Source organism: Ranitomeya variabilis, chromosome 3 (genome assembly GCF_051348905.1).
Source record: "Ranitomeya variabilis isolate aRanVar5 chromosome 3, aRanVar5.hap1, whole genome shotgun sequence".
NCBI classification, from domain to species: Eukaryota; Metazoa; Chordata; class Amphibia; order Anura; family Dendrobatidae; genus Ranitomeya; species Ranitomeya variabilis.
The window spans coordinates 11,437,134-11,450,986 of NC_135234.1; positions in this window are offsets into that span (position 1 = coordinate 11,437,134).

Below are 13,853 nucleotides of genomic sequence, written 5' to 3' on the forward strand. Positions count from 1 at the left end.
TTGTTTTACCGATATAAAACCGGTTACATGGGCAGAAAATTACATACACTAAGAACTTGCTTTTGCATGTTATAAAATCCTTTACAAAATGTTGTATAGTTTTAAGGGATTGTCAATTTTATGCAGATGACACATACAGCAATTGCCACATTTGAAATTGCCTTGTGGCATGGTTTTATTAATCCAACTATTACTAGTATTTTTTACTACTAAATCCCCTATGTTCACTGAACGCTTAAACGCAAACAGAGGGGTGGAAGCCGATAAATTTCTGAAGGGCACATCTTTTTGAAGAACGTGCCAATTTCTTCGTATTGCAGCATGAATATCTCTATCTAAAGGGCTATGTTTGAAGGTAAACGTAAACCTGTGTTTTTTATTGCGGTTTTCTGCCCTATTTTTTACTCTATTTTTTCTTCTGCTGCCCCTTTCTAACAGATTAATCTGAGATAGATTGGCCGCCCTCAATTCTGCTCGTTGTAGTATGTGTTCTGGATACCCCCTATTTTTAAAGCATGTTTTTAATTCCCGAATTTGATTTTTATAACTATCTTCACTATTATTGATTTTTCTCAGTCTTACCATTTGGCTGTATGGGATACTATGTTTAGTATGGTTAGGATGGGCACTTTGAAAATGTAAAATATTATTCGTGGCCGTTATTTTTCTATGGACACTTGTTTTAATTGACTCCTCCCTAATCTCTACTTTTACATCTAAGAATTCTAATTCTTTATTACCAAAGACTGCCGTAAACTTCATATTTTCGCCATTATTTTCATTCAAGAACATGACAAATTCATTAAAAGTTTGCTCCCCGCCGTCCCACACAATGAAAATATCATCGGCAAATCTCAAATATAACCGTATGTGCTTAAGATATGGGTTCTGGGGCCCGGTGACATGTCTCTCCTCAAACGCTGCCAAAAACAGGTTCGCGAAGACACATGCCACCGGGGTACCCATCGCGGTACCATCTATCCAAGAACTTGAACGCGTTATGTGAAAGAACAAAATTTAAGCCGTCCAACACAAATGAAATGAAGTCCTGATCTTTTTCCGTGTTTAACAAAATGCGATGGATTGCTTCTAAACCCTTTTGCTGTGGGGTTCTTGTATACAGATTAACGATGTCAATCGATGCCAGCGCAAAGGTCGGTTGCCAATGGAAGTCTTTAAGGGCTAACAGGAAATCGCCAGAATCTTTTACAAAGGAAGGAATCTTTAGTAGCAAAGGTTTCAACAAGCAGTCCAGGAATTGAGACAGGGGTTCTGTCACCGAGTTTTTACCCGAAACTATTGGGCGGCCCGGCGGTTTTTCCGCATTTTTGTGGACTTTAGGGATGCTGTACCAGTGCGGGAAATTCGGAAATTCTGGCAATAATTTTTCAGCTCTCCCTTTGGTTATTGTCCCTTTTTCCACATATTTCCTTAACAGACTTCTTAGTTTTTCTTTGAAGGTGTTGGTTGGATTTTCTTCCAGAATTGAATACGTGTCAGAGTCATTCAGCTGTGAAAGTGCTTCCTCGATGTAATAGGATTTGTCCAAAATGACCAAATTACCGCCTTTATCGGCTTTTCTGATAATCACATCGTCCCATTTCTGTATGTCTCTGAGAGCTCTTTCTTCTTGGCCCGGAAGATTTTTGAGGGGTTGCCTATATAACACCGCCTCTATGTCCTTGATGACTAAGCCATGGAAGAGATCTATGGTGTTACCCGGTGACACCGGAGGCATCCAGCTGGATTTGACACCTCCCGTGAAAGGATCAGTTGGCGGAGGTTCATGAGACACCGGATATCAATTAACAGAATCCTCCCTATTGTCACTTAGACCTGCTAGTAAAGCAGTCATTTCTATATCCTTTTGATCCATGACTGGATAAGCCATAAATCCCAAGGCTCCAATTGTAGCCGGACTATCAGTCGTAACCGGCACTGAGACACTCTCATTACTTTTACAGAAATGTTTATATAAGTGCAATTTTCTAATGCTTTTACACAGGTCAATTTTAAATTCGCATAGGCTGAACAGCTCTGGCAAACAAAAATTCAACCCCCGTGAAAGAACCTTCACCTGATCCATTGTTAAGATTTTTTTCGACAAATTAATAATTTGTAACGGATTATCATTCTGGCTAGCCACATTCTGTTCATTTACCGCCTCCATGATACTTGTTTGCCCTTTTTTTAAGGCACTTTTTTCTGCCTCCCCGTCGGATTTTTTTCCTCCTAAAGGGATGGAGGAAACAATACTTGCTGAAGTTGAGGCAGCTTCCTCACTAACCTCTTCAGCTGCGCTTGAATTAGAATCCGTGACCCACCCATCCCTAGGAGATTTCTGCTTTTTTGCAAATCTCCTGGAACGGTTTATAGAAAAAGTTTTTTTGGGATTGTTTTTATTCCATGAGAAAATTTGACCAGTTTCAAAGTCTCATAATGCATAACACAGTGCGGGGCGGGGATTCAGCAACAGGGTGGCCGCACTGCCCGCACAGGCGCAGTCAGACATCTGAGCTATGACGGCCAATGAACACTGCGCCTGCCCCAGGCAGGCACGCACAGCGCAGGCGCCGGATTTAAGAAGAACAGCGCGCAGGGGGCGGCGACCATCGCCCCAGAAGAGATGAGTGACGGCCGTTGGGCGCTTCACAGAGGAGGCTTCAGACCTGCCTCCAGGCACAAAGACAGGTATTTGGGGAAAATTATAAAACGCTTTATTGAGGGAATAACAGAAGCAAAAACTAGCGCCTGTTGAGTGTGGGTGCTAGGTACAAACGTGTGGCTGACAGTAGGCGTGTGCCAGGTCCGGACCTGAGTGTGGATGACTGAGTGTGGTTATCCACAAAAAACATAAGACTCAAGATACCATCCCGTAAATTGGGTCCACGGTTTATTGGTCCATTTAGGGTCACCGCCGTCATTAACCCAGTAGCGTACCAACTGGAGCTCCCTACGGTGTATAAGATACACAACGTGTTCCACAGGTCTCTGTTGTGAATTTGGATTCTGGGCTCCCCCGGTGGCTACTGGTGGAATTGAACTTGTGTCATCATCTTCCCTGTTCACCTGTTCTCATCAGATCTGGGTGTCGCTATATAACCTGGCTTCTCTGTTAGTTGCTTGCCGGTCAACAATGTTATCAGAAGCCTCTCTGTGCTTGTTCCTGCTCCCAGACATCTACTAGATAAGTTGGACTTTCGTCCTTGTTTGTTTTTGTTTTTTGGTTCCAGTTCACAGCTGCAGTTTCGTTACTGTGTCTGGAAAGCTCTTGTTGATCAGGAATTGCCACTCTGGTATTATGAGTTAATGCCAGAGTCCTAAAGTAATTTCTGGATGGTGTTTTGTTAGGGTTTTCTACTGACCATGAAAGTGTGCTTTCTGTCTTCTGCTATCTAGAAAGCGGACCTCAAATTTGCTAAAACTATTTTCCTGCTGCGTTTGTTATTTCATCTAAAATCACCGCCAATATATGTGGGGGGCCTCTGTCTCCTTTTTGGGCATTTCTCTAGAGGTGAGTCAGGTCTTATATTTCCCTCTGCTAGCATTATTTAGTTCTCCGGCCGGCGCTGGGCATATAGGGATAAAAAGTAGGACATGCTACCTGGCTACTTCTAGTTGTGCGGTAGGTTTAGTTCATGGTCAGTACAGTTACCATCTTCCAAGAGCTTGTTCCTATATAGGCTTATGCTAGTTCTCTGGCCATGGAGATCATGACAGTTTGACCGGCCCACTAAAGGGTTAAAATCCTTGGCTGAGAAAGGAGAGAAATAAGAAGTCTGCTGAGAGTTTTTTTTTTTTTTTTTTTTGTGTGCTCTTAATTGGATCACTTGCCAGTCTGTCTATGCTGCAGTCTTTCTTTTTTTTCTCTCTCCTTCTAATCTTTGAATGGCTCTGTGTGCACCTGTCTATAATGGATCTTCAGAGTGTAACTGCAGGTTTGAATAATCTCGCCACGAAAGTACAAAGTTTGCAAGATTTTGTTGTTCATGCTCCGGTATCAGAGCCGAGAATTCCTTTGCCGGAATTCTTCTCAGGGAATAGATCTGGCTTTCAGAATTTTAGAAATAATTGCAAGTTATTTTTGTCCCTGAAATCTCGTTCTGCTGGAGACCCTGCACAGCAGGTTGGGATTGTGATTTCCTTGCTCCGCGGCGACCCTCAAGACTGGGCTTTTTCATTGACACCAGGGGATCCTGCGTTGCTCAATGTGGATGCGTTTTTTCTGGCCTTGGGGTTGCTCTATGAGGAACCTCATTTGGAACTTCAGGCAGAAAAAACTTTGATGTCCCTATCGCAGGGGCAAGATGAAGCTGAAATTTACTGCCAAAGATTCCGTAAATGGTCTGTGCTTACTCAGTGGAATGAGTGTGCCTTGGCGGCTACTTTCAGAGAGGGTCTCTCTGATGCCATTAAGGATGTTATGGTGGGGTTCTCTGTGCCTGCGGGTCTGAATGAGTCCATGACAATGGCCATTCAGATCGATAGGCGTCTGCGGGAGCGCAAACCAGTGCACCATCTGGCGGTGTCCACTGAGAAGTCGCCAGAGAGTATGCAGTGTGATAGAATTCTGTCCCGAAGCGAGCGGCAGAATTTTAGACGGAAAAATGGGTTGTGTTTCTATTGTGGGGATTCTACTCATGTTATATCAGCATGCTCTAAGCGTACTAAAAAGCTTGATAAATCCGTTTCCATTGGCACTTTACAGTCTAAATTTATTTTGTCTGTGACCCTGATTTGCTCTTTGTCATCTATTACCACGGACGCCTATATCGACTCTGGCGCCGCTTTGAGTCTTATGGATTGGTCCTTTGCCAATCGTTGTGGGTATGATTTAGAGCCTTTGGAGACTCTTATTCCTCTGAAGGGGATTGACTCCACCCCATTGGCTAATAATAAACCACAATACTGGACACAAGTAACTATGCGTATTAATCCGGATCACCAGGAGACTATTCGTTTTCTGGTGCTGTATAATCTACATGATGATTTGGTGCTAGGATTGCCATGGCTGCAGTCTCACAACCCAGTCCTTGACTGGAGAGCTATGTCTGTGTTGAGCTGGGGATGTAAGGGGGCTCATGGGGATGTACCTGTGGTTTCCATTTCATCATCTATTCCCTCTGAAATCCCTGAGTTCCTGTCTGATTATCGTGACGTCTTTGAAGAACCCAAGTTGGGTTCACTACCTCCGCACCGTGAGTGCGATTGTGCTATAGATTTAATTCCGGGTAGTAAATACCCAAAGGGTCGTTTATTTAATCTGTCTGTGCCTGAACATGCTGCTATGCGAGAATATATAAAGGAGTCCTTGGAAAAGGGACATATTCGTCCATCATCATCTCCCTTAGGAGCCGGTTTTTTCTTTGTGTCAAAAAAAGACGGCTCTTTGAGACCATGTATTGATTATCGGCTTTTGAATAAAATCACGGTTAAATATCAATACCCATTGCCGTTGCTGACTGATTTGTTTGCTCGCATAAAGGGGGCCAAGTGGTTCTCTAAGATTGATCTCCGTGGGGCGTATAATTTGGTGCGGATCAGGCAGGGGGATGAGTGGAAAACCGCATTTAATACGCCCGAGGGCCACTTTGAGTATTTGGTGATGCCTTTTGGTCTTTCTAATGCCCCTTCAGTCTTCCAGTCCTTTATGCATGATATTTTCCGCGATTTTTTGGATAAATTTATGATAGTGTATCTGGATGATATTCTGATTTTTTCGGATGACTGGGACTCTCATGTTCAGCAAGTTAAGAGGGTTTTTCAGGTTTTGCGGTCTAATTCTCTGTGTGTCAAGGGTTCTAAGTGCGTTTTTGGGGTTCAGAGAATTTCCTTTTTGGGATATATTTTTTCTCCCTCTTCCATTGAGATGGATCCTGTCAAGGTTCAAGCTATTTGTGATTGGACGCAGCCCTCTTCTCTTAAAAGTCTTCAGAAATTTTTGGGCTTTGCCAACTTTTATCGTCGATTTATTTCTGGTTTTTCGGATGTCGTTAAGCCATTGACCGATTTGACTAGACAGGGTGCTGATGTTGCTAATTGGTCCCCTGATGCTGTGGAGGCCTTTCAGGAGCTTAAGCGCCGTTTTTCTTCTGCCCCTGTGTTGCGTCAGCCTGATGTGGCTCTTCCTTTTCAGGTTGAGGTCGACGCTTCTGAGATCGGAGCTGGGGCAGTGTTGTCGCAGAAAAGTTCTGACTGCTCCGTGATGAGGCCTTGTGCCTTCTTTTCCCGTAAATTTTCGCCCGCTGAGCGGAATTATGATGTTGGGAATCGGGAGCTTTTGGCCATGAAGTGGGCGTTTGAGGAGTGGCGCCATTGGCTTGAGGGGGCCAGACATCAGGTGGTGGTATTGACTGACCACAAAAATTTGATTTATCTTGAGACCGCCAGGCGCCTGAATCCTAGACAGGCGCGCTGGTCATTATTTTTTTCTCGGTTTAATTTTGTGGTGTCATACCTACCAGGTTCTAAGAATGTTAAGGCGGATGCCCTTTCTAGGAGTTTTGAGCCTGATTCACCCGGCAACTCTGAGCCCACAGGTATCCTTAAGGATGGAGTTATTTTGTCAGCCGTTTCTCCAGACCTGCGGCGGGCCTTGCAGGAGTTTCAGGCGGATAGACCGGATCGTTGTCCGCCTGATAGGCTGTTTGTTCCTGATGATTGGACCAGTAGAGTCATCTCTGAGGTGCATTCTTCTGCATTGGCAGGTCATCCTGGAATTTTTGGTACCAGGGATTTGGTGGCAAGATCCTTCTGGTGGCCTTCCCTGTCACGAGATGTGCGAGGCTTTGTGCAGTCTTGTGACGTTTGTGCTCGGGCCAAGCCTTGTTGTTCTCGGGCTAGTGGATTATTGTTGCCCTTGCCTATTCCTAAGAGGCCTTGGACGCACATCTCGATGGATTTTATTTCAGATCTGCCTGTTTCCCAGAAGATGTCTGTCATCTGGGTGGTGTGTGACCGTTTTTCTAAGATGGTCCATTTGGTTCCCCTGCCCAAATTGCCTTCTTCTTCCGAGTTGGTTCCCCTGTTTTTTCAAAATGTTGTTCGTTTGCATGGTATTCCTGAGAATATCGTTTCTGACAGAGGAACCCAATTTGTGTCTAGATTTTGGCGGGCATTCTGTGCTAGGATGGGCATAGATTTGTCTTTTTCGTCTGCTTTTCACCCTCAGACTAATGGCCAGACCGAGCGGACTAATCAGACCCTGGAGACATATCTGAGGTGTTTTGTGTCTGCTGACCAGGATGATTGGGTTGCTTTTTTGCCATTGGCGGAGTTCGCCCTCAATAATCGGGCCAGCTCTGCCACCTTGGTGTCCCCGTTTTTCTGTAATTCGGGGTTCCATCCTCGATTTTCCTCCGGTCAGGTGGAATCCTCGGATTGTCCTGGAGTGGATGCGGTGGTGGAGAGATTGCATCATATCTGGGGGCAGGTGATGGACAATTTGAAGTTGTCCCAGGAGAAGACTCAGCTTTTTGCCAACCGTCACCGTCGTGTTGGTCCTCGGCTTTGTGTTGGAGATTTGGTGTGGTTGTCTTCTCGTTTTGTCCCTATGAGGGTCTCATCTCCTAAGTTTAAGCCTCGGTTCATCGGTCCGTATAAAATATTGGAGATTCTTAACCCTGTTTCCTTCCGTTTAGACCTCCCTGCATCCTTTTCTATTCATAACGTTTTTCATCGGTCGTTATTGCGCAGGTATGAGGCACCGGTTGTGCCTTCCGTTGAGCCTCCTGCTCCGGTGTTGGTTGAGGGTGAGTTGGAGTACGTTGTGGAGAAAATTCTAGACTCCCGTGTTTCCAGACGGAGACTCCAGTATCTGGTCAAGTGGAAGGGATACGGCCAGGAGGATAATTCTTGGGTCACTGCATCTGATGTTCATGCCTCCGATCTGGTTCGTGCCTTTCATAGGGCCCATCCTGATCGCCCTGGTGGTTCTGGTGAGGGTTCGGTGCCCCCTCCTTGAGGGGGGGGGTACTGTTGTGAATTTGGATTCTGGGCTCCCCCGGTGGCTACTGGTGGAATTGAACTTGTGTCATCATCTTCCCTGTTCACCTGTTCTCATCAGATCTGGGTGTCGCTATATAACCTGGCTTCTCTGTTAGTTGCTTGCCGGTCAACAATGTTATCAGAAGCCTCTCTGTGCTTGTTCCTGCTCCCAGACATCTACTAGATAAGTTGGACTTTCGTCCTTGTTTGTTTTTGTTTTTTGGTTCCAGTTCACAGCTGCAGTTTCGTTACTGTGTCTGGAAAGCTCTTGTTGATCAGGAATTGCCACTCTGGTATTATGAGTTAATGCCAGAGTCCTAAAGTAATTTCTGGATGGTGTTTTGTTAGGGTTTTCTACTGACCATGAAAGTGTGCTTTCTGTCTTCTGCTATCTAGAAAGCGGACCTCAAATTTGCTAAAACTATTTTCCTGCTGCGTTTGTTATTTCATCTAAAATCACCGCCAATATATGTGGGGGGCCTCTGTCTCCTTTTTGGGCATTTCTCTAGAGGTGAGTCAGGTCTTATATTTCCCTCTGCTAGCATTATTTAGTTCTCCGGCCGGCGCTGGGCATATAGGGATAAAAAGTAGGACATGCTACCTGGCTACTTCTAGTTGTGCGGTAGGTTTAGTTCATGGTCAGTACAGTTACCATCTTCCAAGAGCTTGTTCCTATATAGGCTTATGCTAGTTCTCTGGCCATGGAGATCATGACAGGTCTCTTCTTAAGAAGGTGGTGGGTTCTGTGGACGCGGCGCCTATGCCACCTCCAGTCTTGGTGGATGGTAACCTAGAATTTGAAGTCTCCAGGGTGGTTTACTCTCGTGTGGTGCGCCGCACTTTACAATATTTGGTACACTGGCGTGGTTATGGGCCTGAGGAGAGGTCCTGGGTACCAGCCTCGGACATTCATGCGGATCGGCTGGTCAGGTGTTTTCATCGTCGCCATCCAGACAAGCAGGGTCCTATAAGCCGTGAGGGCCCTGGGGTCCCTCGTAGAAGGCGGGGTACTGTCATGTCGGACACTGTTCAGACCAGGTCGTCTGACAGACAGCGGTAATTCCGCGTTTGACCACTGTTTGCTCATTGGCGTCGGCTAGTTTTCGTCTGGCTGCTCCGGGGTTAATTTATCTGATCCTCGGATTGGAAGCTGGGCCATGCCCACTGCCTTTAAATAGTTCTCCTGATCTTTGGGCGTCGCCGATTATAGCTTCTGTCTTATCCGTAGTTATCTCGGTCCGGAGTGGAGAGCTGGTTGTTGGAGTATCGTTGCTGGTGGTGTATTTTCCTTTGTCTTATTTACTCCTTCCTATATTTGTATTTATTTTGCCCTGCACCTTTATAGTGTATTCCTGATTGACTGCAGTGAAAACCGCAGTGGTTTTGCACTGCGAATTTTCCAAATCCGCTGCGGAAAAATCTGCAGCAGAATCCGCAACGTGTGCACATACCCTTGTCACGATATGGTATGAAATATCATAACTTTAGTTCTCTTGTCAGCCCAGGATGTGGGCTAAGAAACCCCCCTTGTCTTTTACTTCAGAGTTGAGCTTGCCGTGCCAATGTATGTGAGAGGGGAGTTTTATTGAAGAAAGGAATTTATGACCGGCATTTCCTGCCGGGTAAGCTCTGGTCCAGCTATCACTGGAATGGAAACTTCTAGAACACATGGAAGTTCTTTGTTCCATTTTTGTAAGATATTAGGCGAACGATTTAAAATACGAACACCAAAATATATCGTCATAATCACACTCGGAGGATCTACGCATCACTCTAAATACGGGCGTCTAACTCCATCTGGTGAAGAAGTAGGGATTTCTCTGTAAATATGTATCCCAGACAGGGCATATTTGATCTTATTAGAAAGCCCACGTTACTCCGAGATGAATGCTGGTTATGTTAGGACTATGATAGGTTCAGCAGCGGAATTACAAGTCTTAGAAAGATTTAGCTTATACTTAGTCAGAATGCAGAGAGAGGAGGGACTGGGATAGCCAGCCTTTTTGGTGATGTCACCAGGTTAAGCTATAACTGTTTTGGCCGGACTCCAGCAGTCAGTCTGTTGCTGGAAGAACATGTGGGTCTGACCTGAAGAGCTGTACCTCATGCATTGGGATTTTTGGGAGCCCCTCCCCCTAGCATGGTGTTTGCCTGAACTGATATGAACTAAGAACATGTGAGTTATCTTTTCTTCCTTTAATCCTTTTATTTTCATAATTACCTTGTACATATTTGCAATTGTCTCATTTGTAACATCTTTGTAAAATATTTTATAAACACTGCCTAAAAATCATTTATGGGGTATAATATTTAATACTAGTTCGTTCTTCCTGCCCTAAACCGTACCCTGTCTCTGAAGGGAATTACGCTACTGTTTTGGGTTAGCTCTGGACCCGTTTAATCGTAGCTGGTGGCGGCACTACCGTGTGCAGGCCTTTGGGTGACATTGCAGCGACTGCGGCTTGATAATTATTGTTCCTGCCTGAGCGGGAGTAGTTATCGCGTCGCTGCAGCGCGCCCAATAGCCAGTACATAGCAGGCAGGCTTTCTGGCGAATAATCACCCTAGGTGCAGTACCTAATCTGACCTGACAGTAAGGGGGGCGCCAGAGAGCTGCAAGGTTTAAGTGGAACTGTAAGCGGGATATACACAAATCCCTGCAGTTCATGGTATACGGAAGAGCAGTGGGATACCTAAAATAAGCCCCTGCTGTAAACAAGAGGTCAATAGCCTCGTGTGTGTTTTTTTTTCATCACATTGTGGCAGTGGAGGGATAACTAGGATAAGCCCCCTGCACATGTGATAGCCGTCTGTTGGTCTAAAGTCACCCCAATCCGTGACATATTGTGGGCAGCGGCTAAGGGATCTTGACAGTCACGGTGTGAATCGTGACAATTGGTGGCAAGGCGGTGAGATATTAGAGCATTAGTGATTTGGTTTGAGCAATCATTCCTCTCACTAAAAACTTGCAGAAAGTTCTTGCGAGAACTCTGCGCAAATAAGTTTGGAGAACGAACTCAGTGTTTATTAGTTGTGAGACAATTGTGTACTGGTAATTATCCCTTCCCTTTCTCTTCGTTTTTCTATCCTATCTTTTATTTGGCAACCATGGCTGCGAAAGGAGAAGCCTGGTACACCCAGCAGAAGAGGGACGCTCTTGCGGGGATATGCACGTATCATGGCCTGAACCCCCACAGCATGACCAAGACTCAAATGGTCGCTGAACTGGTGCAACTCGAAGCAGACCAAGCCAGGCTACAAAGCCCAGAGGATGCAGAAGCCAGCACCTGCGAACATGGTGCTGCAGCAGAGGTCCAACCACTGAATGCTGGCCCTGTTAGCAATCCGGGCGAATTGGACCCCCACCTGCAGGCGGCCTTGAAAGAATTCCCCACTGACGACCATGAGGGACGTCGGCAGCTGATTCAGCAATACCGTCAGGAGGCCGAGGCCCGAGCTGAGCGAGAGGCCCAGCGAGCCGAGCGAGAGGCCCAAGCGCAGCGGGAGTACCAGCTGCAGATGGCCCGACTGCAAATGCAGGGGTCGTCCCAGAGCCGTGAGCCCAGCAGCGCTCAGACACCAAAGCCCCGGCCCGACCACTTTCCTGTTATGGAAAAGGATGGGAACTTGGACACTTTTCTGCGGGCCTTTGAGAAAGCCTGCAGACAGTACCAGCTGCCTACACAAGAATGGGCCTGATACCTGACACCAGGGCTGAGAGGAAAAGCTCTGGAGGCGTTTGCTGCCCTCCCTCAAGAACAAGATGGTGACTATGAGGCTATCAAGCAGGCTCTGATAGCCAAGTACCAGCTTACACCTGAGGTGTACCGTAAAAAGTTTCGGACCCTCCAACGTGGCCCACACGACAGTTACAGTGATGTGGTGCATGGACTGGGGACCCACTTTGACCAGTGGACCCAAGGACTGTCAGTGACCACCTTTGCACAGCTGCGAGACCTGATGATCAAAGACCAGTTCTTCCATCTTTGCCCAACTGAGGTGCGACAGTTCGTGATGGACAGAGAACCCAAAGACGTGACGAAAGCAGCGCAGATTGCCGATGCTTATGAGGCCAACCGTAGATCGGAAGTGCGGAAGCCAGTCACCACCAGCTGGAGAGGGGGTAAGCCTGCAGCCAACGCCAGTACCCCTGCCAGCCAACACACCAGAGGTCCTGTCCCCGTGGCCAACAGCACCAGACCTACCACCGAACTTCGCCAGTGTTACCACTGCAGGCAGACTGGACACATCAGTCCCCAATGTCCAGCCAAGCAGAAGAACCCCTCATCCCATGCCCCAGGGCCTAATGCAGCAGTTCTTTTGGTGGGTGGTGTGGCTGGGAGGGGGTGTGATAACGTACAGCATGTCATTGTGGGAGGTCGTGTTGCTACAGGCCTCAAGGACACCGGGGCTGAACGAACCCTCATCCGACCCGAACTGGCGGCCCCTGAAGAAATCATTCCGGGGAAAACCCTAACTGTCACTGGGATTGGGGGCATTAGCTGTCCCTTACCAATGGCCCGGGTTTTTATTGATTGGGGTGCCGGGAGCGGGGTGAAGGAAGTGGGGCTGTCTGATAATTTGCCCACTGATGTTTTGTTGGGGACTGATTTGGGGAGGTTGTTTGCATACTACGTCCCTGACACCCCTCCCCAATCTGCTAATAAGGGTAACGTTAACCCTGATGACGATGATGATGGGAAATCGCAATTGTTACCTGACCATGCTTTATCTTGTAATGATGCATCTGTTAACCCTTTTTTCCCTAGGATTGATGGTGAAAATGTTGTACCTGTGCCAACTGTACCTGATAATGATGTTTCTATGAAAGTTGATGTGTCCGTAGGTACAGGAGTGCTCAGCCACGTCGCTCTGCGGAGTGAGACGGCTGAGGAACCCCTAGCAGGGGCAAGTGTCGGTGCTACCGGAAATGGGGAGATACATGGGAACCATGAGGAAGGTGATGCCATGCAATTGACCAGTGCCACCGAGGAAGGTAACTGGCCCATAAGTAGCAATGCTCCTGAGGTAATGGGGGTGGATGGAGAGGTAGAGCCCATAGCAGCATCGGCTGATGGGTCTGTAGAAACCCCCGGGGAGACAGCCTACGTAGCTGCTGTCACCCGCAGTCAGAGTGCCCGGAACGCAGATAACTGTCTGCCTCCCGGACCCTCCTCAGTCATCAGTATGACTGAACCAGAGGTGGACCCAGAGCAGGTCCCAGAGGGCTCCCGTGGGGAAGGGACCCTGACATCGCTTCTGGCTTCCCCTAGCCAGGAGTTTCAGGCCGCTCTGCACACAGATGCGAGCCTAGAGAGTTTGAGACAACTCGCCGGGACGTCATTCTCTGAAACTGATAAGGAGAAGGTGTTCTGGGAAGGAGGAAGGTTGTACCGGGAGACAGTACCCGGAGAATCACAAAAGGAGTGGTTGAGGGAAAGACAGCTGGTCGTCCCACAGCAATTCCGGGGTGAGTTATTGCGTATTGCCCATGAGATCCCGCTAGCTGGACACTTGGGGATCAGCAAAACTAAGGCCCGGCTGTCTCAACACTTCTATTGGCCTAAGATGGGGACAGATGTGTCAAACTACTGCCGCTCCTGTGTCACCTGTCAAAGAGTGGGGAAGGCGGGGCCTGCTCTTAAGGCTCCCCTGATCCCTTTGCCAGTGATAGAGGAGCCTTTCCAGAGGATTGCGGTGGACATTGTGGGCCCGTTGGCCGTCTCCAGCAGCTCTGGGAAGCAATATATTCTTACTGTGGTAGACTACGCTACCCGGTACCCAGAGGCAGTAGCTCTGTCGTCAACTAGGGCAGATAAGGTGGCGGATGCCCTGTTGGCCATCTTTTCACGTGTAGGATTTCCCAG